Below are 24,404 nucleotides of genomic sequence, written 5' to 3'. Positions count from 1 at the left end.
GTACCAAGATACAGATCACAATACCTGATCCTTGACAGTCACCTGGAAGACTCACATCCTTGGATCCATTTACAGTAGAGGAATGCACATGTCAAACAGTTGCCTTACAGATAAATGAAGCCAGTGACCAGGGAAGATCTTCTTTTTCCCTCTGCCTGGGAAAATCTTAGCCCTGCTGGGCTTTGTCTGGGAAAAGATTCCCATTCGAGCTCCCTGCTGCTAGAAGGGTTGGCCTAGCCCAGGGTGGAATTCAGCTCAGAGTATTTAAGAGTGGGGCACATAGACTCTGCAGGCAGGGTGCAATGGGGCTCCACCCAAAATCTGGAGCTGGATACCTCAAGTCGCTAAGAAAAAATAAAATTAGCTGCTTTTTACCAGAGGCGTTTCATGTAATAAAAACCAAAGGCTTTGTGGTTCTGCTCAGAATGGTGTGCTACTTGTCACAATGTGTTTGCAAAATCAGAAGGAGTTTGAGTGAACATGTGTGTGTTTAATTCCCTGGCGGAGCCCCCACCACGGCAGGGGCTGGCGCTCAGCACAATATTAGTTTTCACCAGCTGTTTGGGGAGCGAGACACATGACAGGTGGGTAAGGCTGGCAGACAGCTTGCCTTCTGGTTGCCAAGAAATAGATCAGCTAGCTACCAACGGGGTTGGTCTGAGGAGTGGGATGCCTTTTACATGGCAAGGAAAGTGTGGCTGCTGTGACAGGAAAAGACGCCAACATATCCTGGGTGAGCTTGGGTGGTCTCAATTTCAACCACTGCAGGCGCTATCAGACCACGGGACAGATCAGTCAATCCCTCACATCAGCGTATGCAGAGACGTCTATTAACAGACAACGAGGAGCACCTGTTTCTTCAAAACTGCACCCAGTTGTTACAGGGTCTGAAATTCCACCATTAGGAATTCACTACTGGTGTCTTGAAGCCTTTCGTAAAATTTCCAGGGCTCCCCGTTAAAGCAGCCAAATTCGTAAGTAGTGACTAACCGAGAATGAATCCCTTATCACAGGGTGTGTGGGCATCACAAGTGGGTGAAACCACTGAAGGCTTGGAGAGAGAAAGAAAAACTCAATCTCATTCAAAGCCTGGTCTGTGTTTACACCTTGTATTGGGTCATTCTAATTGACTTGTTGACCTCACTGAAATGAACAGAGTGCAAAAGTATTGCCATTGATATAGTGCAAGATCTCTTTCTATTCTCTTTAAAAGACTGCATATGGGCCTGATGTGGTGGCCCATGCCTGTAATCCTAGTACTCTGGGAGGCTGAAGCAGGTGGATTGCTTGAGCTTATGAGTTCGAGACCAGCCTGAACAAGAATGAGACCCCTGTCTCTAAAAAACAGCTGGGCATTGTGGCAGGCACCTGTAGTCCCAGCTACCTGGGAGGTCGAGGCAAGAGAATCCCTTGATTCCAGGCATTTGAGGTTGCTGTGAGCTGTGATGGCCAGGGTACTCTACTGAGGCTGACAAAGTGAGACTGTTTCAAAAAACAAAAAACAACAAGACTGCATATCATATTTAAAGATGTTATACCATATGTGGTACCTTGACCATTAGAAAATAGAAGAAGTTAATCTCTATGGCTCTTTATAATCTAGATAGTGATTTTAAGAAAATTTCTGGGTCCTTGTAAGAGACTTAGGAACCAGAGCAGTGATTTTTCAAGCAGTGTACCGTGAGAAAAACTTAGATGAGCCATGAAAATTTTTAAAGATCATTAAGTTATTTTCAAAAGACGTTCAAAGCACAGTCTGTGTGTATATATATATGTATGTATATACACATATTTTTTACTCTGTTGATCAATGTAATTTAAGTGTGTCATGGAAGTTTAACTATAGGTTCAAGTGTGCCCTGAGATACAAAAGGTGGAAAAACAGGTTAAAAAGGTTGAACTAGAGGATAGGAAATGAATGACTAGTTGAAAGGGTATAACTGAATGTTTTTCTAAACAAGATTTCTGCTATTACCTCATTTCTGATGTCCGTGATTTGTCACAAGGCAAAAGGAAACAGCATTAGAGTTAGGTAGAGTGCTCATAAAGCTAATGGGCTTTCAATGCTTTGGAAATGGTTAGATCTTTCTTGCTGGACATGTGTGATCACAGCCTACATGGAAGGTCTTTGAAATAAAAAAATGAAATAAAATAAAAGCACTTCTCACTAGTGGATGTATTCCTGCCAGAAAAATTCAGTAAGATCTTGGCTGAATCAAGACTGGAGAGATCCAGAGTAAATGCAGACCAAAATGGAAATGACAACTTTCTTTTAGATTAAGAAGAAATCCATCTTATTGGATCTATGTGTTCTTGAAATCTTTTTGTAAATTGATTCTTAACTGAATAGTCAATACTCCGTCTTTGGTAGGAGGGTGTCCCAAGTTCTCTGCTTCAGATCACTGTGTCTATGGAAAGTGAATGGCTTAGACCAAGAGAAAGCATCGCTTACCTGGTGCCATTTGATGTTGACTTTGGTCTGAGGACTTGGAGAAAACAGAAAAAGCCTCGTGGGTCCTGGCCCCTTAGCTGCCACCATACCAGTGAAACTTCTCTGGCTAAGGTAATCTACAGCCTCCTATTTGCCCAATCAAATCAGAGAACTGTAGTCCTTTTCTTCTATAATCTCTCCGTGACATTGAATGCTGTTGACCACACCCTTATTATATATTTTTCTCTCTTTCCTTCTTTGATGCCACCTTCTCCCAGGTCTTCTCCAGATGTGCTTCTCAGCTTTGTCTATGGCTCCCCTTCTTGTACTCTTTGAACATGGCCCTTCCCAGGGCTGTATCCTTGTTGGATCTTTTCCCCTTTCTCTCTCTGTTGTCCCAAGCAATCCTACACGTGAATGTAGCATCTCCTACCTTCTGTATAAATATGGCTGAGCCCCTCAGCTTCACATCCTGCTTTTATCTCTGACTTTCAGTTTTCTCTCACACCATTCAACTCTTCATGATCCACAGTGCAGTGATTGGATGCTCCTTGCTGTTGTTCGCGCACATCGTGCTGCTCACTGCCCCTGCTGCCTGGAGTCACCTCCTCTCAGTCTTGTCTCTCGGTGAACACTCATCAGGCTTTTGGGATCCACTGAGGATTCCCTGCCTTTGACCTCATGTGACAGTGATCTCATCTTCCTTCTCCACTTCCTCTCAAACTTGAGCTTTCCTCCAATGTGGCACTTATGTTGAGTGCAGTTTTTATTTTTCCTATTAGATTATGATCTGTATAAGATTAAAGACGACATATTATTCACTTTTGTATCTCTCATTACCACTAGTAACCATATTGACATATATCAGGGACTCAGCAAAGAGTTTCCCGCAGGAAAGCCAATCCTCAGCTGTATAAAATGTTACACAAGTCACAGCTGGTTGGGTTGTTCCTTCTCTCATCTCATACTCCCACATTTTGAGTACAGTATTCGGTTGACAGAGCAGTTCCTTGTGAAACCTGATCTGATGAATCTCAGAGGCATCTATTGGGTCGAAGAGAGAATGACAGAGAGGTTGGCTCTAGGGCCTCTCTGTTTATTTTGTGAATTGGATAAAATTAGATTGTTCCTGTCTCATCACATTTAATACACTGGAAGCATAGATGTTCTCATTCAGAATACCCCACAGTGTTCAGTTAATCTCAATGAAAATCTACTCATCCCCAAACCGATTCTCTCTGCGATGACCACACTTGTACTTTACTAGGGCAGAATATGTCTATCTTCAGGAACACAGAGTGTCAACTTCCTCCCCGTCCAATCTTCCATCTGACATTCATTTATCATTTCATCCATGTTTTTCTCCTTTTCTTCTGTGGAAGAAAAAAGAATCCAACCTTCCCCTCCTTCCCTTACACATCCACCTGCTCCTTCTTATTCTTTCCGTCTCTTTCTTCTCCTCTTCCTCCTTCTACAGCAGTGCTCTAGGTTTTCTTCTACCTTTCTGGATGTCCTCGGCCTTAATTTTTTTTTAAAGACACCTTCCATGTAGCATTATCTACTGTTTCTCTTTTTTCTCTCAAATGTGTTCAATTCTTCCATCTCTCTAATGTGACTCCCCTTCAAAGCATCAAGCCCGCTTTGTCACTGCCAGACTTTCGGAAAAAGGAATGCACATTTCAGTGTTTCCAGTCAATCTCTGACCCATGACCATTTGCTTTACACCTTATCATTCTGTTGTTGCTGCTCTTGCTAAGATCGCTCAGCCACTACCCTCTTTCCAAGCCATCTTCTGTCGCTTTGTAGCGCCGGACACTGTGTGGGCTCCCTTTCCCTCATCTTTTTGGTACACCTTCTCTTGTTTATATTTCTGACTTCTCTGCTTGTCCATCTTAGCTTCTGTAACAGTTTATTAGGGCCTCCATAATGAAGAACCACAGATTGGGTGGCTTATGCAGCAGTCCCATTTCCTAAATAGTCTTGTCTATGGAACTATTAATACTTCCTCACACTTCTAGGAAGTCCTAGATGAAGGTGTCAGCTGAGCCCTCTCTCCTTGGCTCGTAGACAGCCGTCTTTTGGCATCTTCACATTGTCATCTCTGTGCACATATGTGTCCAGATTTCCTCTACTTACAGGACTGCTAGTCATACACGATTACCCATATAACCTCCTTCAAATATAGTCACATTCTGAGTTGTACTTGGGGTGAGGAAGTTGACATGAATGTGGGGGGCATAATTCAGCCCACAACGGTTCCTATTGTTGGCTTCTCCTCTTCGCTCCTCTTACTTATGATGCTCTCAGCAATCGTCTCAGACTTTCCATCATGTTCTGTCTACATCGGGCTTTTCTAAAACCTGGTCCTAGACAACTGGTTAGAAATATTCATTCCTTTGCCATGTCCCAGACCTCTTGGCTCAGAATCTGTGGGAGATGTTCAAGGAATTTACCTTTCGGTAGCCTTCTAGATGATTCTTATTCACTTTTTTTTTTCAAGTTTGAGAACTTCTCCTCTGCATGGTGTCTGGTCAACTCACCACTAGAACATCTGCCAGCACCTTTTTGTTGATGTCCTTACATTGGGGGATCTTTACCTGATTTCTAAGCTTCAAATCCACATTTCTAACTATCATAAGGACAGATCCAACCTGTGTCTTATTGACATCACAGATCCCACCTATCTGAGCTGAAAGGCTTTATCGTTCTCTCCCAAATCAGTTCTTTTCCTAAATACTGGACCTTGGTAAGTGGCATCCCTGTTTACTCAGAGTAACTGGGATGAGTGTTTACTTACACTTTAGACCTAGAAACTTTAGAGAAACTTTATTTCTCTTCTTTACCTCATTTGCCCTCCCCCCCACCCCATCCTCCCTACAGAATTCAGGGCATTCTTCTATGGAAATGTCTCTTCAGCTGACCCTTCCTTCCCCCTATAGAACCGTATTCCTGGTTCAGACTCCACCACTGCTGTCTTCCTTGGGTCCTTGTAACAGCCTTCTGGCTGGCATCCCATCCTTTCTACACTGCCACACAACTCCTCACTTGTTCTGTGGCCACTTTCCCAAAATCTAAATATCACTGCATGGCTTTCCTTATTTTAAACCCTCCTGTGCACTCCTCTGTTGGATCGTAGTTGTGCTTTTTAGCACGCCTGGTCATTAGAGGAACCAGGCTCGTTTTTAACAACTCAGACTCCCAGACTCCAAGGTTCTCCTGATTCATTGGTCTGGGCTGATGTCCCAGTTACTCTGAGGATCAGCCAAGTCTGAGAACACCTAGCAGCAGCTGAGGTCTGGCCTGCGGGGAAGAACCAAATCCCTCTGCTCTGTGGATGTCATTCCCCACAGGACTTAACCAACTGCCCAGACTCATCTCCCTGCCCGTGCTTGCCTTCATAGCCACATACAACGGGAATTAGACTTTCCAAATATGACCTAGCTTCTCACCATAACTTTGCAGTTTCTTTCTCCTGAAAGTCCTTGGTCTACCATCAATTGGTGAACTCCTATTCATCCTTCAGAATCCAATTTATATCCCCCTCTTTTGTTAAGTTTCCCCTAGCCTTTGGTGACCTTCAATTTGCGGTTCCTCTTTCTGCAACACAATTATTACATTGTAATGCAATTTCCCTACGCACATCCCTATTTGTCCAAAAGGCCAGAAACTCTCAAGTATCTGGTGTCCAGTGATATCTAGCAGGAGCCTAGTAAATATCTGTTGGTGAACGATCTTTGAGCCACAGGTGCCACCCTGGATAAATGATCTTTTAACATACTTGTTCTGTTAGCTTATGAATAAGTATAGAAGTCACACAACTTTTTTTGCCATTACTGGAATGTACTTCTGTTTGGAGCAAGATTCTAGCCCAAGACTACAGTTATTCTTTGAGTAATAAGGGAAAGCCAGGACTCAAAAGGCTGAGGTTCAGGATAGAACTCAAGACCCAAAGGAGTAACCAATGTCCATCAGAAAATGGATTTGGTATTTCAGTTAAAACATGGGGTTATACACAGGACATTGTGGTGGTTTGAACATGTCTACATTCTCTTTGAGGCCTTTTCCACTAAGAGGAGGAGTTTACTTCCCCACCCCTTGAATCTGGACTGGTCTTGTGATTTGCTTTGTCCAACAGAACACAGTGGACATCATGACTTCAGAGCGAAGTCTCAGGAGCCCTTTTGTTTTCTTGCCCTGTTAGATGTTGTGGCCATCATGAAAAAGAGCCCCCTCTAGCCTCCTGGAGGATGAGAGTCCCCATGGAGGAGAACAGAGGTGCCTGAGCTGACAATTCCAGGTGAGGCAATCTAAGAGGAGCCGGTTCCCAGCTGAGCTGTCAACAGACCACAGGTGCACCAGGTGTCCCTGCTTCATGGAATCCTCGCTGTGAGGATGGTTGGTTGTTTTGTACCACTCAATTTTGGGGCTATTTGTTATGCAGCAATAGATACATGGGTAATTGGGCAGTGGTTATGTGAGTTGTTATGTACAGTAGCAGTATTTTGGAACATAAATTACTGATCTGACAAGACATCTAAGGCTTGGGCAGGATTGGGTTAGGGACTGGGTGGAGTTGAACCTGAAGTTGACAACCAAACCTCACTCTCGACAGCCCAGAGACACTGGGGGAAACCACCCGGCAGGGATGGTGGATGGATGGTAATCACTGCTCAATCACACAGCCATGTTTTCAATGATTGCCTCATGTATGGAACGTGTGCAGTGTAGAAATGGATGTTGTCACTATCACATCCATAAAAGCGGAGCTGGAACTAGCTCTTAGGATATGATCTTTTCCCAGGAACTCCTTAAAAATTAAATGCTTTTCAAGTTTGCCTTTTATTCTTGGTTTCTTTGGTATTGTTTAAACAGCTTCCTAATGCCACACAAACTGTGAATCATGTGTGGGGATAATTTATAGCCAAAGCCTCATTTCTCTGAAGCAGTGTTCTTCTGAAATGTCAGTTCTGTGGCTTTACAGCTGACACAGATGACCGGATGACGGATGCTTAAACACCTTGGCACAATCCGTAAAGATCTGGTGGTGTTTGGCATGAAGCGCCTTATGGTTCTCAGGGCCCCCCGCTTTTTAACAGATGCAGTGTGATCAGTGTGATACCCCCCGGTCATCACCCTTATCGTGGCTTTTGTCTGTCATCGTATCTCACCACATTTCAGAATTCAGCTTCTGTTGTAATTTTTTCACTCTTTTCTTTACAAGATTTCATTACATTTTCCATGTTTTAATCCAAACAGCCAGTGCCAAAAAAAAAAAAAAGAAAGTACAGCTGTGGTGAGTCATTAAAGTGATTTTTCCAGCTGTTTAACTATTATGTCTGGCCCCGCAGCAGCCTCTAAAGGGCTCAGAAAACGTTCTGCTTAGACTTTCTAGGGCTGAGAGTTTACAGATCGCCGATTTTTCTTACATTTATAAATCCTTATTACCACCAAATGCAGCAACAGAGCAGAGGTGCATGGGGGAGGAAACAAAGGATAAAAATGTTTTAGTACAGTCATAAAAACTGTAAGCACTGGAGTCAACAGATTTGGGTTTAAATCAGGCATCAGCTGCTGATTAGCTCAGGATGCCAAGCAAGTTATTTAACCTTTCTGAGTCTGTGTCTTTCCTGGTAATATGAATTTCTCAGAAAATTCAAGAGAGTAAGTAAATTGATGTAAAAAAAAATTTCACGTAGGCAGGAATGCTGCACAGTCAGGGCTCCGGCATAGCTGTGATGATGTTGCTGGTCTGGAGGCTCTGGCTGCCTTCTCCATCCTTCCTTCCCTGGTGAGGCGTGGCCTTTGCACTGTGCTTTCCCCAGCAGTCCGGGTGATGAGGGGTGGCACACAGCCGGCTACGGTGTTGCCAGACAGCCCAGGTGTATTGCGTTCATGAAATTTACAACACCGGGTATTTACACCTGTCACAGCTGTCACTCCTTACAGACAGATCAGACAGCGTTCCCTGAGAGCTAAGCATGAATCTGTCACAATCCAGCTCTCCAGAAAAGTCTGGTTCTCTTCCCTGCTGCTTTGCAGAGTTGAGAAGATGCTTTCCTGTCCTGTCCAGTCAGCAGCTCTGCCAACACGGAGGCATATTCTTGGTTCCTCCTCCCTGACACCCTTGGGGATTTAGGTGCTCGCAGGAAGGGTGGTTCTTTTTTTAAGACATTGTCTGGTGTATAAGAAAATCACCCAGGAGTTGGAAGGTGGGGCACAGCAGGGGAGGGCCCAGGGCTTTGCAATTGTGCTGTTGGTAGCTGTGGCTCCTTGTCACTTAACCTCTCCAAATGCCAGCTGCTTTTTGTGATTGGGAAAATAATGCAATTTGAATAAGAATAATTTCTAAGAAACCTACCATCTCTATATACCTCTGACTTTTATATCAGGGAAAGCTTGCCTTATGTTTTTAGAAACAAGAAAAGGAAAGGAGGTTTCAGTATCACCTTGACCACCAGGCTTTACTTCCTAGTTATTTCCAAGTTATCATAATCATGGCCACAACAGATCACAGGCTTTGGGTTTGCAATGAGAGACATCAAGAAAAATCCAAATCCAATACCAGTTCTTAATAGGAGCCTGAATCCTTTTGTCCATGAGGGTGGAGCTAAATGTCCATATGTAAACAGCAGATAAATATAAATGGTTGGAGCACACATGTTCAGGAAAAATGATAAGGTTGTTTTATTAGAAATTAGTTGGATGTTATCAAAAGGGAGACACATTTCTTAATTTGAAAATGAATAAACTCCAATTTCATTTCTAAGTATTGTCTTATCTCAGAAGAGGCCCCCTTATGAAAACATATTATTAAAACCCAATGTTCCCAAGAATTCTTGACTGATCATAAAGATTCAAAGAAGTCCAAATAAGTTACCCAATCCCTTCAAAAGTTGTATGTTATTGGGGATCTTGATTAAGAGAGAAGAGTTAATTCTAACGACTGATTGTGATGTTATTTAATTTTGTCTTTTATACCACACATGAGGAAAGAGGGTAAAGGCAAATCTCTGTATTAATCATTAGACCCAGCAGTTCTCAACCGGTCGTGACCCCTTTGTAACAATGAAAATACATCACGGCATTAGGAAGGTTGAGAACCAACCTTCTTAATGACTATGACTTCAACCTTCATAGGAGCTGAAGTCCTAATGGTTTGTGGGTTAAAGCTTTCTGACCTCATGAATAATAGGATGCTAAGTCCATATAAATCACAGTTATCAGCACATGGCTAAAATGACATCCTTCAGCACCTTTAACCCATTACTTCCCTAGTGTCCAATGGTGCTGGTACCAGAGGACAACTGGCTAGGTCTACCAAATAGGATGGCTGTGATGTCTTGTAGGGAACCGTGCGGAGCCTTGGCTATGATACCAGCCTGTGCCTGGACAACATGCTGAAATTGCACAGATTTTTTCTGGGCCCTTAGCTTTTTCTTTAGGGAGATATGACTTCAGAGAATCTCATAAAACACCCCTTACTTGATCTTGGACTCACTTTTCATTAAATACAATGCATCCAGTACATCCTGGGAGAATAACTCAACCTGCTCTTATGCCCACTGTTTCTTTCATTTTGGGGTCTATATTGAATAAAGTGATTAACATATTAATACACTGGGTATATATATATATATATTTTTTTAAAACTAGTAGTAGATAGCTATGGACTGTGGAGATGTTCGTATGAATCTAATATAAAGTCACAGAAGTAGATAACGTTTATTTCCCATTATAGCCCTGGAATAGCTTGAGATCTTCCTCCCTAAGGGCAGGCCATGGTAGAGTCATCTCTTCTACTTTCATAACTTTTCATAACCAAATGGAGTTTGATTCATCCGTGACATGATTTGTATACTCTAGAGGTAAGTACTGATTATTCAGCCATTGAGGATCAGCGCCTTTCTATGTAGGCACAGAAGCTGTTGCATGTTGTAGCCAAGGACACATGGTTGCCTTCTGAGTTGGTACTGACTTTGCTTATCATGGTGACTGTGAACTACCCTGCAACTTATTCTGATGAGCTTACTGATTTTGGTTTGATCTATATGTTGCTTCCCACGGCTCTTTGTTTAGTAACATTTAGATGTATTATTTAATTTTTGATAAATTATTTTTTTAAAATTTCAGGTTAATATGAGGGTATAAATGTTTAGGTTACATTGTTTTTGTTTCTAAGGTAAAGTTCAAGTTGTAGTTGCGTCCTTCACCTGGGGGCCTGCTGCATGCCCTCACATTGTGCACATTAGAGTTTTTTAGCTAGTAGTTAAGATGTAGACACACCTGTGCATCCTTTCATTGGTGGCATCCTCCAGTAGAAAATAAATTTGATATTGTAGATATGGAACTGTTAGGACCTTAACATTTTCCTTCATTGAAATCAGGATTCTTCGACATGGGCACTATTGATATTTTTGGCTGGATCATTGTTGTAGGGCAGGGGTGGCCTGTGTATTATAGGATTTTATGCCAGTAGCATACTGTTCCCCAAGTTGGGACAACCAAAAATATTTCTAGGCATTGCCAAATGGCCTCTGGGAGACGAAAATCGTCTCTGAGTGAGGATCACAAATTCAACCAGTTGTTTTTATTGTACCATTTGATAACATGCAATTTCTCAGAAATTTGATTCTCAAATTATAGCGGCTCAGACTTCTTAGTATGTAGAGAAATATTCCAGTAACACATCCAACTATTTTTTTTTTTAATCAGCACTGTCACGAAAGTAAGGCATTTAAAATTTACCCAGATTTTGTCACTGAAAGTTACCACCCTGCTCCTCTAAAACTTAAACGTTGAATATTCATCAGTCAAAAAATTAAGACTTATGTCAGATCACTGGGCCACTGGGCTTTTTCATTTCTGGTTTTTTTTTTTTCTTTCTTCAATTTCAAATATTATTTATTAATGTCATCAAAGTCAATTTAACAGCTTTTTCTATTCTTTCAATTTATTACTTCAAATTCCTGAAGACAGTCTAATTTATTAGAATTATCTTTGACCTAACCACAAATAGACGCTAAGTAAAAATTTGAGGCTCTCATTTATGGATACCACACAAGAGCTTTAGGCAAGCACTTTTGGGATAATACATATAATTGTTCAGAAGATTTTCTAGATCTTTTTTATTTTATTTTATTTTTTTAATTAACTTATTTTTATTGTTAAATCATAGCTGTGTACATTAGTGCAATCAAGGGGTACAATGTGCTGGTTTCATATACAATCTGAAATATTCTCACCAGACTGTTCAACGTAGCCTTCATGGCATTTTCTTAGTTACTGTATGTAAGCATTTGTATTCTGCATTTAGTAAGTAAGTTTAGAGTCAAGGTTACCACGTGATGAACCTTTGGGTAAGTAAAGCTGACTGGTCAGAGCTGGCTGAAATTTGGAGGTTCTCTTTAGGCCAGGTCTCTAACAATCCTTGATCATTGGAACATCTACTGATTTTCAAGAAGCCATTTCCACGATGGCTGGCTTACAGTGTGATCTCCCTAGGCCTGTTAGGCCTTCTGCTTCCATTATCCTTTACCTTCTTTAATAACGTCTCTTTACCATTTGATGGACTTCTCCTTCTTCCAGGGCTGCCTTTGCTCTCTTTTGTCCAGCAGACTCCTACTCCTACTTCAAAGCCTAGCTCATTTCTTCCCCTCTCTGTGAAACCACCATAAATGTTCCCAAGGAATGTCAACCTCTGACTGCTTACAGCCTTTGAGCCTCTCTCTATTATTTATTCTACTTTATTATTATTTTTTTATTGCAACATTCTCTCTCTCCCCAGGCTGGACATTCCCAGAAGGCAGGAACTCCAACTTTTCCAATTTTGGTAGCTCTGGCACCTTGTAGTTGCTTCCTGGATAGGATGGTCCTGGTGGTAAACACACAACTGTCTTAAACGCCTCACCAATTTTCCCTGTCTTTGCCATTCCAGGCAGAGCTGGGTCCTCAGACTGATTTCTTTGCTTCTGAATGAACTCTCTGTGTCAGGCAATTTACACAATGGTTACGATAACTAGTGATCCTTACTGTTTTTGTTTGATTAAAATAGAGACAGCCTTTCCTTCTGTTCCTTTCTGGAAGAAATACAACGGAGTCATTCCAAAGCAACAGTAAGCACTGCTAGCAGGGATTAGTCTGAATCAGACCATCACATTCTGTTAGTCATAGTAATGGAAAGAAGAGCTTTGATATTCTTGCTGGTATAACACAGTGAAGTCAGGGAACAGACAGAAGCTCTCACACATCTGATTACTTAGTTCTTTTTGTAATCGATCTGGAACAATCTGTCTTTGTTTTTGAAGATAACCAGAGAGAAAAGATTCAGAAGAAAATCTAGGCAAAAACAAACACCAAACACCAAGAAAACCTTCCCAAAGCTTTATGAAATGGGGTGTCCCAAAAGCCACCCCTAAAGTTGCCATACATAGGGAAACTGAGAAGTTATAATTAAATGCATCATTATTTACAAAACATTCATTTCACAATTTTACAAAGAGGTAGCCAACACGCAGAGAAAACTTTGTAAATATTTTGTAAAATTTTCTAATGAATATTTTCTACGTGAAGGTACATTTAGCTACAATTTCCCATTTCCCCCTATGTATGGCGACTTTAGCAGCGACTTTTGGGACAGCCTGTAGAATATCTATCGCCCTTGGCCTTAAAGAAATTCATTCAAAGGGAGGAATATTTCAAAAGCAGGAAAGAAATGCGGACTCCCTCGTTGGTGGAATACAGAGTTAGAGCCAGTGGCCATCAGTCTACAGGAGACAGAGTGGGAAATACTGAAACACACACCGGGATTGTTTTCTCAGAGGCTTTAGCTTTCTGGCCTCACTCAGACTTCATTTCCTCTGTAGCTTTGTCTTCTGGGGAGGAGGGAGGAAACTTTGGGGGTGTTGGGGAATTGGGTGAAACCTGGCAACTAAGCAGCTTGCAGGTTTCAAGCTTATCCTTTTTTCTTCCCCCCCTACAGGGAGTCCTGGAAAAGGAGTATACTTTGACGAGGGAGACTGAAGCCAGGTTTGACCTGCTTCTTGCTATTTCAAAGAGCCCCACTCTGGCTCTGGCCTCGCCCTAAGGCCAGCCATAGACCTAGTTGTTGTAAGTGTCTTCGTCCAGAATGGAACTGTCGCAGCACTGGGGAATAGCTGTTTTTTTAACATTCCAACTCGACGCACAAAATGAGAGTATTTCCTCAAGGTGCTTGCATATTGGTAAGTGGCTTGATTAAGATGAATGATCCAGCTTACTTCTAAATTTCAGGATGATTAGGCACCAGGAACTGGGGGGCAGGGGCGTTATGACAAAGATTGCAGGTCAAGAAAATGTAGTTATCTTTTCTTTTTTTTTTTCCTCTTAATTCACCTCTTTCTCCAGCTGAATCAGGGCATCTATGCCTTTATAACTTACACTAAATTCTCCTTAAGAAGTAGACTGTAACAAGCTTAGTGACAGGGTAAAACAACTGTAATCACACTCTTTACCCTCAACATCCATTCTCTTCATGTGAGTAACCCTACTTCACATAACTGCAATTTTTGGAGCCATAGTTCCCCCAAATGGAACAAAATGAGATGCAAATACGTGCAAAGTAATAAAGTAAAATTTATGATTAACCCACAAAAAGCAATTAAAGAGGCAGGGAGGCTTTGGGGGGGGGTATATAGTTGACCACCAACAAGAATGGTTCCTTCCTGGAACCTTCCTTCATGGCACACTCTGAGTTTGGGACAGTTTCGTTCTTTCCTAGGTCTTGTGTTATTTCCTGCAGGTTGGGTTGTTGAGATTTGGTGGTTCTGGACCCATGAGAGAGTCTTCTGGGTCTCCTGGCTTTGAGTAGAAGTCAATTGCACAGCTTACTGGAGCCCAGGATTTATTCCTCATGTGCTCTCCAAGCGTTCTGTATACTGATTAGCATCTGAATAATTTTTTGGAACTTCATCATTGCTCCACAACATTTGTAAAAGGGATGAATCTCTCTGATTTGAATGCAAACTTTCCTTGTGGCTTGGAGGTTGCTGTTGCAGCAGTTGAGGTTTGAATTGGTACATGGGTGTGGGTGTTAGACTGTCAGGACACTTCCCTAGGTACCAAGTCGTGTTGGGGGCTGCCCTTCAGCTGAGCTGGTTGTCCTGGTATCTTTCATGTTGAAACCCATATGCTCCAACCTTCTATACTTTGCAAGAGGTTAGGAAGTTTGACTGCATTGGTGACTGAGTGGTGTCCATGAGCTCCAGTCTAGCAACTTCATACCAGTGATCTCCTTCCCTTCTTCTTTTCCACACAGCTTACAAACAGATCAGAGACGCAGCCCAGCAGCACTGTGTCCCCTTTGCCTAATTTTGTCACATATCTTTTCTTTTTCCTCAAAAATTAACTTCCAGACTTAACACCCCAAAGAACCCAGTGGACGATGATGTGAAGATGTGGCTACGTGTATAAACACCAATAAACAGCGGCTCCTTCCCAAGTGTTTCAAATGTAAAGCGGAATTGGAACGGACAGGGCTCACTAACGCGCACAACCTGCTGACCCACCGTTGCCCACCAGGAAGGGTGATTATTAGAAGCAACCCTCTGCCTTCAAGAAAGAGTGACTGTTGTTCCGGATCTTTCTATCAAGCAGCTAGCACGCATTCGCACACGCACACCGTAGATACACGCGTGCACGCGGGGCCACCCGCTCACAGAGGCCATGCTTGATTCAATGACTGTTATGAAGCAGTAAACCCACACCCACCGTGCCGTCATTGTGCTTCTAAAAAATGTAAATGTCACTTTTTGGGGGTCTTTAAAAATTATTAAGCAGCGAGAAAGATAGCAATTTCCAGTGTTTGCTTGGATGGTAAGATGCAGGAGAATTAGCATTACTCTTGAGAGCTGCCATTGGTTAGCTGGAGGGAAAAAGGATATCAATTATACATAATCTAAGAAGCCTCTGCATAATAATCAGGCCCAGTAGGGCCTTTGGGGCAGCTTCGTTATTCTCTTGTAAACACAAGAGCCCAGATAGACATGTCAGTCAGGAGTAGCGGTAGCAATTCCTGCTTTCTAACACCTTCATATTCTATTGCTTCAATATGCAAACAAGGCTGTTTAGCTGAGGGTAGAGCCGTGCTAATGAGCTCCCTGCACTAACCCTGAAGTAAAAAGGTTCTGTTTCACAGCTGCTCAGAGACAGCTCCTCTGGGCATGCTCAGGTATCGGAAAATAATGCCTTTTAAACAGCGAAATGCCAGTCACGATTGTGTGCACACTGCCCCTTTTCTCTATGTGCTAATGCAATTACCTCATAACTTGTGAACTTCCAGTGCATTTGTCTGGTGTTTTCTCTCTAAATGATATGTTTGGAATGTGAATGTGGAAAGAGAAATGCTGGAAAAATCCAGGGACTGTAAAAAAAAAAAAAAGAAAAAAAGAGAAAAACACAGGGACTTCTTAATTCCTATAGGATGCAACCTCAAAGCTCATGCCCACATTTCTGCCTCAATGGTGGACTGTTCTTTTATCTCTCTCTCTCTTTTTTTCCCCTCCAAATATTATTATTCCTCTTCTTCCCAGGGTCACTTTAATGACCTGAATGGACAAGGCAGATCAGGACAGGCTTCTCACTCAAGCTGGAGGGTTTGTACCCCAGCCTTTGTGGTTTGGGAGCTATCGTGGGTCCTTGGGCTCTGGGCATCGCTGCATCTTGGCAACTCTATAATTGGCTGAGCAAAGACACACAGGACCGAGGATGGGGGCAGGGAGGGAGGGGGGCTTCACATATCAGCTGACAGTTTCGAATCAAGATACAATACATGATGGTTTTTCAATATCCAATTATTCTCATGAATAAAGAAATCTTTTGCGTAGAAATATTCTCCCAATCCCCACTGGGTTAATTTACCATCTACAGAAACCACTCGGCTTTGCTGGCTAAATAGCATAGTATGTGATTTCTTGTGTAATTATAGGACATCCTTCTTCTTGCCATTAATTCAATCTCAGGGCCATGCCTTCTAGGAGCCTGACACAGGAGACAGGGCCTGTCCACTGTGCCTGATAAATGGATGTTAAATGCAAGCACGAGTGTCCTCCACTTGTTTTAACTCTTTCTCATAAAAGGAGGTGCCATATTTTTCTGTCCCTTAGTTAACCAATCAGTGGGCAGGTTTCTAACTGCTGTCTCCATTTATAACAGCACAGTCAGGTACTACACAGTCAGCAAGAAAGCCTTCCTGCTGGAATATTTCAGCATTTCAATTATTTATTACATTAGCTTTATGGCATATCACAACCTATTTCAGACAGGTGCATTGAACTCACTTCTGCCACATGGAGCCTCATTAAGTGGCCATCATGACTGGTCAGGCTTAATTGCTTTACACCAGGATAGTTCTCTGTCATGATTTAAATCCCTGGTAAAGCAGCTGACCCCAATTCTCAGGGTGATTTGATTCACCCTTGACTTGGAAAATGAGAGCAAGCTGAGAGTTTGCTTTGCACATTTTAGCATCTGGTTAAAAATGTGCACGCTGGTGAGTTGCGCAGGAAACAAGTCATTGGTAACAGCACGTCAGAACAGTGAATGACAACTTCTATTCGATTGTTTATCTTTGCTAATATGTTTCAATGATCATAGAATTGTTCGAATTATGTTGAAGGCGACATGTGTATAAAACTGAGTTATGTTATAAAATAATCATTTATGAATTCATGGTTGTTTACAATTAGAACAAAATTTAGAGAACCAGATTAACAATGCGATTATGTTCAAATTCAAATGCCAAGTCCTTTTGGCTCTGATTGCTTATACATCTGACCAATATTTTGGGGGTGTGTTGTTTCTGTGTAATATAATAAAGATCTTAACACAGGTGAATTTTAGATTTCTGAATTCAGTGCTATATTGCTATAGTGTCTTGTTTCCTGATTTATTATGAGAAATCGCATAGTACATGGATAAGAATATGAAGTTTTGAGCTGGACTCTTTGAATTTTGGCTCTGTGACTTACTGGCTGTGTGATATTGGTCAGGTTAATCAACCGTTCTGTACCCCGTTTCCTCATCTGTCAAATAGGTGTAGTCATAGTGCCTACTTCATAGGGTTGCTGGAAAGATTAAGTTGGTGAATAGATATATGAGGCTGGACAGTTAAATTCGTGAACTCATCCTAGAAAAAGTGCTACATACCTCACTGCTGAATACACTATGGTCACCTTCAAAGTACACTCCTTTGGAAGCTATTCACTGATGCCAGTGCCTAGTCTACCCTTTAAAGCAATTTTGGTGCTCTTTTTCTAGGATGGCCTTCAGAGCTGTCGTTGTATAAGGTCAGACAGCTAAGTTTGCAAACTCATCCTAGAAAAAGTGCTTTGTAGAGTGGACTAGGAACCGGCGTCATAGGGGGAGTGGTACTTTGAAAGTGATTGTAGTGATACTCAGCAATGGGACATGTAGCATGTTTTCTAGGACAATTTTGTGAACTTAATTGTCTGACCTTGTGCAATTCTTATAACTCGACACCTATTAGCTATTGTTGTTGCTCATTGCTGGAGCATACGATAGCCTTCATAGCTGTTTGTGTGGTGGGGGCATCTAGGTATGTCTTTTTCTATGACTACCAGCATAGAGTAGTCTGGACTTACAAAATGCTGATCAAATGCTAATCAACTGCTTGTCCTTCTGACAATGATTTATCCAATCTGACTGTCTTTAAAATTGGTATTTAGAAATCTGCATTGTGTTAAAGTTTGTACCAAGATGAAGCACCTACGGATGGGTTGATCCTTTCCTTTATGCTAACTCCTATGATGGCTAAAAGAATCACAAACTATTGTATCACTTGTTCCCTGCTGATACTGCCTGTAGTACACTACTGATACAAGTCAACAAAGAATAGTGGGGCTGTTTCAATGGCTTAATTTTTCCTTGTACCATAAAGTAAATTTATCTTTTGATCATATATTCTGATTGGAAGACACTCTTAGCATGGGAATTATAACCACACACACAGAAAACCACACACACACTCAAGTATGCTTTGAAGGAAGTAAGCAGTTTTTCAAGACAATGCAATTCAGATGGGTTGCAGCTTTGCCCTCCTCCGAATAAGGATTTGCCATATCCTGTATGCCAAGAGGATGAAGAGATGAATCTTGAGAAACTGGTACAAGTTGCTGTTATAAAATGATCCTCATTTTTCATTAAGCTTCCAGTTGCTCTATAATTCTGGGGGTTGTTAGGCTCAGACTGAATTTGGAGAATTTGACAACCTTCTCCATAAGAAGGGGAATCTCTGACAGCCTTATAATTAACTGGATGATAAAGTAAAGGTAGGCTGAGATTAACAAACTCCATTCTGGCTATCAAAGAAGGGAGGGAGGGAAAAGGGGGAACACTTCTGTTTTGCATTTTGATCAGCTCAGGGAGCTTCCCTTTAATTGGAGGACGGATAAAGCAAAAGAAGGTCTGAACAACTTAGAGCGTAAATGACTATTTTTGAAAGACAACTTCAAAAAGAAGACAGTTGTGTTGAGTAATCTTGGGAGCCCTTTTTTCTAGCATCCAGAAATTAACCATATGTGCAATTCCACAGGTTAATGCCTTTGATTTTTTTTTACGGTCTCCCCACCATTAGATTTGACAACAAGTGCGGGGCTTATGGTCTACAGAGGTTATCTGCCAGCATGTTGCAATCAGGGTAGGTTTCATAGGTGTGTAAGCCATGCACTTGCACCCTGTGAAGACTCAGCATAGTGCCACACATGCCTAAATGTTCTACTTCACTATCAAAATTTTTTTTCAGTCTTTTTTTTTATTAAATCATAAACACATAGATCATGCATACATTAATGCATTTAGGGGATACAATGTGCTGATTTCATATACAATTAGGAACGCTTACATCACACTGGTTAATATATACCTCATCTCGTTTACTTAGTTATTGTGTTAAGACATTTATATTCTATACTTAATAGATCCAACATGTACTGTGGCCAAAGGGGTCCCACATTCATTTTGCCCCAGGCCTCACAAATTAAGTAGCCAGAGAAGGTTGCGATCAACTTTTGAACAATATCAATTACATTTATTGCACACTTTTCCCCTAAGAAAATGAGAATAAATGTTTGCATGACAGAAATGTTATTTTATTTATTTATTGATTGATTGATTGATTTGAGACGGAGTCTCACTAAGTTGCCCTCTGTAGAGTGCTGTGGCATCACAACTCACAGCAACCTCAAAATGTGGGGCTTAAGCAATTCTCTTGCCTCAGCTTCCCACGTAGCTGGGAGTACAGGTGCCCGCCACAACGCCGGCTATTTTTTGTTGTAGTTGTTATTGTTGTTTAGCAGGCCCAGGTGTATGCCAGCTCCGGTGTATGTGGCTGGCACCCTAACTTCTGAGCTATGGGCACAGAGCCAGAAATGTTATTTTAGAAATATCTAATGATGTATGTTTTCACATTTAAGCCAATTTCTCTTCTTGTACCTTTTCTGCCATTAAGAGTGATCCATGAAGCAGGGATTGGATCAAGAGGGATATGAACCAAGGGAAAGGGAGCTAAAGAAAACTCTGTCACTTCAGTGAGGGTTGGATTATGGGAAGAATAAAGTGTTAAGTAATTCTAGAAACATCTATGCAGACAAGAAAGGGCTCTAAGGGTGAGAGGAGATAGGCTCTAAGGGTGAGGAAGGAGGATGATACCTAAAGATGTTTTAGCCTGTGGGTCAGAGCCTGTCTAACCTCATGGGGAACTGAAGGGTAGGGAGGAGACAGGTCTCTGGGCTCCCCCTCCCATGCACAGTGTGTGCAGAAGATTTGGACAGTTGTGTGTGTCCGTGGAGGGGATACTGAGCTTCTGAGGGGCCCCTGAGTGGATGAAGGCTAGAGGTCAGAGTGAAGAGGCCATCACATGTGATGGACTCTGAGATGGGAGGCTGCGCATTAGGACAATGGGCTTCACTCATAGAAGACTGAATGCTACTCTGCTAGGGAGATTGGTGCTGGGCCACATACCTCAGTGGTCAGATCAGGGATTTTGGTTGTCAGATCTGTAGATCAGGGATCAGACCAGAGCAGGCACCCTCAGTAACAGCCACCAAGGATCAAGTGGGAAAAACATGGATTCTACATCATCTCCTCCATGATCCTGAGGAGCAACTGAGAACTCAGGATAGGACCTTGACAAAGAGATTAGTTGCCCAAAGGAATTCTTTGCAGATTGGATCCTTCTGAATATGTCAGATTTGTCTAAATAGATCTCACTTGTTCCCTTGTCTATGTACAGTCAAAAGGATTATGGGGAAGATTAGATCTGTTATGAAAATGACTACCTATAATTAAATAATAAATAAGCTATATTCTTTTTGGATATTTTGTGAGAACATGTGTAACCCTAAGGTATTGTTTTATTTTTAATGATGAAATTATGAATTCTGGTCTCTACTAGGTGTGTCTGGTAGACCTCTAGTAATATCTCACACACATTATCCCATCCTCCCTTTTTTCTCTCGTTTCCTTCCCTTTCTTCTCCTTCCCTTCTCCAGTACCCCTAATTCTGGAAATTACTCTGGATGCAAGTAGGAAGCTGGTAATCTTCATTTGTTCCTCACTTTTGAAGGTAAATTGGCTTTGATGTATTTGTTTGGAGGTGGACTTTAGTAGGGGACAGATTGGCATATGTAAAGTTTTTTGTTTGTTTCTTCCAATTATTCCTTTAATTACGCATGCTGTACAGTTGGGGTAATATTTGTATGGTGTTTCACAAAACTACTGGTTCTCAAACTCCACTGCACATAAGAATCACCTGGGGAGCCCTTAAAAGTATAGATGTCCAGGCCTTGTTCCATTCCAATTAAATGAAAACATGGGGTGGGGAGCAGACACAGGCATTAGGAGTCCTTTAAACTTCCCAAGAGATGCCAGTATGCGACCAAGCTGAGAACAAGGTTGAAGATAGCTACGCTTTCTAAACTCACTAGATTGTAATACTTACCCATGGTCTTTTGTAGCTGTATAAATTACCTGGCCTCTTCCATAGAAATTTGGATTCAGCAGGTCTAAGTTTGGATCTAAGATTGAGTTTTTATTTTATTGTTTTAGGTTAATTTGAGGGTACAAAGAATTGGGTTATAATGTTTGCATTTTTTAGGTAGAGAACTTCTTATAAGATTGCATATTTTTAACAGAGAGAGTTGCTCAGTTGTGTAACATAATGACTAGAGCATCGTTAAATTCTAGTAGCCCCCTAAAAGGATGTTTAATTTTTTTCCTCCAAGATTACTTATCTATGTGGCATAGGAGTGGAGGAAGCAAAAATCCAACTGATGGATGCAATTTTTCATCAGAGTAATGCAGGACATGGTGGTGAGAGAATTGAGTATGCTGGAAAGAAGATGCCTGCTTTGGGGTGGGAGGTGCTTTAGTTATGTATTGCCACAGTCATGCTGCGTAACAAACACAACCTTCAACTCCATGCTTTAGAAGGCTTCTATTGCTCTTGTATCTGGGATACAGGTGGGTGACTCTTCTGGTTTTTCCTGGGCTTGTTCACATGTCTGGGATTTGCTGCCTGCCATCTGGCTCTGATGTCTTCAGCTGGGGTGACAGAATCAATTTATGAGGGTGAAGCAAAGTTACATAGCAGAGAGTATGGACAAAGGCAGGACAAACACTTGGGCCTATTTTTGCATCAACCACAGTAGCTTTCAATGAATTTTTCACTTCTTTTGAAAGCACACTTTTGTAAGGGAGTATTTTGTCCATATAAGACAAAATATGGGGGAAAAGTTATTCAGATCTTTTTTTTCTTTAAAGTGCTCACTATTAGTCTTATCAATATCTAATAAAAACATTCTTGATCATCATAAATCACTAAACAACTAAATCAAGAAATACTATTTTTTCATTATTCCTTTTTATATTGCCCATATATATTTGTGGTCTATGCATACATATTTTGTGACTCTCAATTAGAATTCATTCAACATTTTCAAGATATAAAATGTGAGAGTTAAAATTAAATTCTGTCTCTATAAAACCATTCTTGGTATTAAGTTTCCTTCAGGACACTCCTTTTTGATAAAAAAAATGAGTTAAGACATTCAAAAGGACTTTGTACTTGTCTTCACTATACAAGTGCCTGGAGTGAACTTTTTCTTGACTCAAGATAAATTGTTAATTAGTTCAAAGTACACCAGAGTTGTGATATTGGAATCCCCTGATGGTAAACGTTTATTAAAACACCAGTTATTGGTCTTTGTTAGATTTACGGGAGGAGGACAGGCAGAGTTTTAATGGATTACAAAGCTAATGTTGAACCATTTAACCATAGTTGGCTACCAAACAAAAACCATCAATATTTCTTCCATCAGAATTTCTGAAAGTGTACTATCTCATCTTAAGACATATTCTTTTTGACCCTCATATGCACATTTAACTGACACTTTCTGGGATCCTATTATATGTTTTCATAATATCTTGCCCTTTTTACATTATAGAAATTGTACATGGCAGAAGTTTCCAGAAGGATGGGTGAGTGGTGCAGAGGAGCAGAGGCTGCCTGAGCTGCCCACAGCTATGCTCTTTCCTGCTACTACATTGGCCTCAACCTGTTCATTGGCTATAGAAACAGTAAAAGAAACCACTTACCATGATGTTTGGGGCATAAAACTCAATGGCACTTAAATTGAAGAAGGGTTATTTGAGACTGGCCTTGAAGTGCCACCCTGATAAGAATCCATTGAAGAAGACAAGTTTAAACATATTTCTCAAGCTTATAAAGTTCTCTCTGATGTGAAGAAAAGGCAATTATTAGATGACAAAAGAGGAGAACAGGTGATTAAAGAATGTGGAGCAGGCGGTGGCTTTGTCTCTCCCCTGGACATCTTTGATATGCTTTTTGGAAGAAGAGGAAGGATGCAGAGAGAAAGGAGAGGTAAAAATGTTGCATATCAGCTCCCCACTGTAGATTTACATAATGGTGCAACAAGTAATTTACATAATGGTGCAACAAGTAATCTGGCTTTGCAAATGAACATGATTTGTGACAAATGTGAAGGTGGTGAGAGGTGCTATCCCAAGTGCCGAGCTGCTGGAATGCAAGTAAGAATTCATCAGGACTCGGCATGACTCAGCAAACTCAGTCTGTGTGCATGGAATGCTGAGGCCATGCGGAATAGATTAGTCCTGAAGATATGTGTGATGCTTGCAGTATTAGAAAGATAAGTCAAGAGAAGAAGGTTCTAGAAGTTCAGATTGACAAAGCCATGAGAGATGGACAGAAGATAACATCTGGTGGTGAGGGACACCACGAGCCAGGTCTGGAGCAAGGATACATCATCACTGTGTTAGATCAGAAGGACCATGCTGATTTCACCTGACTAAGAGAAGACGTGTGTGTGTGCTCATACAACTAGTTGAAGTGTCAAGTAGTTTCTGAAAGCCAATATCCATTCTCAACAATGGAACCACGGTAATCACCTCTCATCCACATCAGATTGTCAAGCACAGAAATATCAAATGTGGGCTACATGAAGGCCAATTTATCATAGATCACATGAAAAGCATTGCCAAGTCATTGAATTTAAGGAAAACTTTACTGAGAATGGCTTTCTTTCTTCAAATGGACTCTCTTTGCTGGAAAAACTCCTTCCTAAGAGGAAGGAAATAGAAGAGTCTGAAGAAATGGATCAAGCAGAACTGGAAGAAAGTTTGGAGAATCCTCGAAGAACTCAAATTAGACCCCCCACTTGGTCCTGCAATCCCATTACTAGGCATCTACCCAGAAGAAAAAAATCTTTTTATCATAAGGACATTTGCACTAGACTGTTTATCGCAGCTCAATTTATAATTGCCAAAAAGTGGAAACAGCCTAAATGCCCACAGCCCAGGAATGAATTAACAAGCTGTGGTATATGTATACCATGGAATACTATTCAGCCACTAAAAAAGATTGAGACTTTACATCTTTTGTGTT

General features: G+C 41.3%; 1 pseudogene; it reads left to right on the top strand.

The window, feature by feature from the left end:
• Positions 1–480: 480 nt before the first annotated feature.
• On the top strand, positions 481–23,808 carry LOC128572608 (uncharacterized; annotated as a pseudogene).
• Positions 23,809–24,404: the final 596 nt, after the last annotated feature.

This window comes from Nycticebus coucang, chromosome 20 (genome assembly GCF_027406575.1).
Source record: "Nycticebus coucang isolate mNycCou1 chromosome 20, mNycCou1.pri, whole genome shotgun sequence".
Classification (NCBI taxonomy): Eukaryota; Metazoa; Chordata; class Mammalia; order Primates; family Lorisidae; genus Nycticebus; species Nycticebus coucang.
This window is presented reverse-complemented; position numbering and strand designations above follow the sequence as displayed.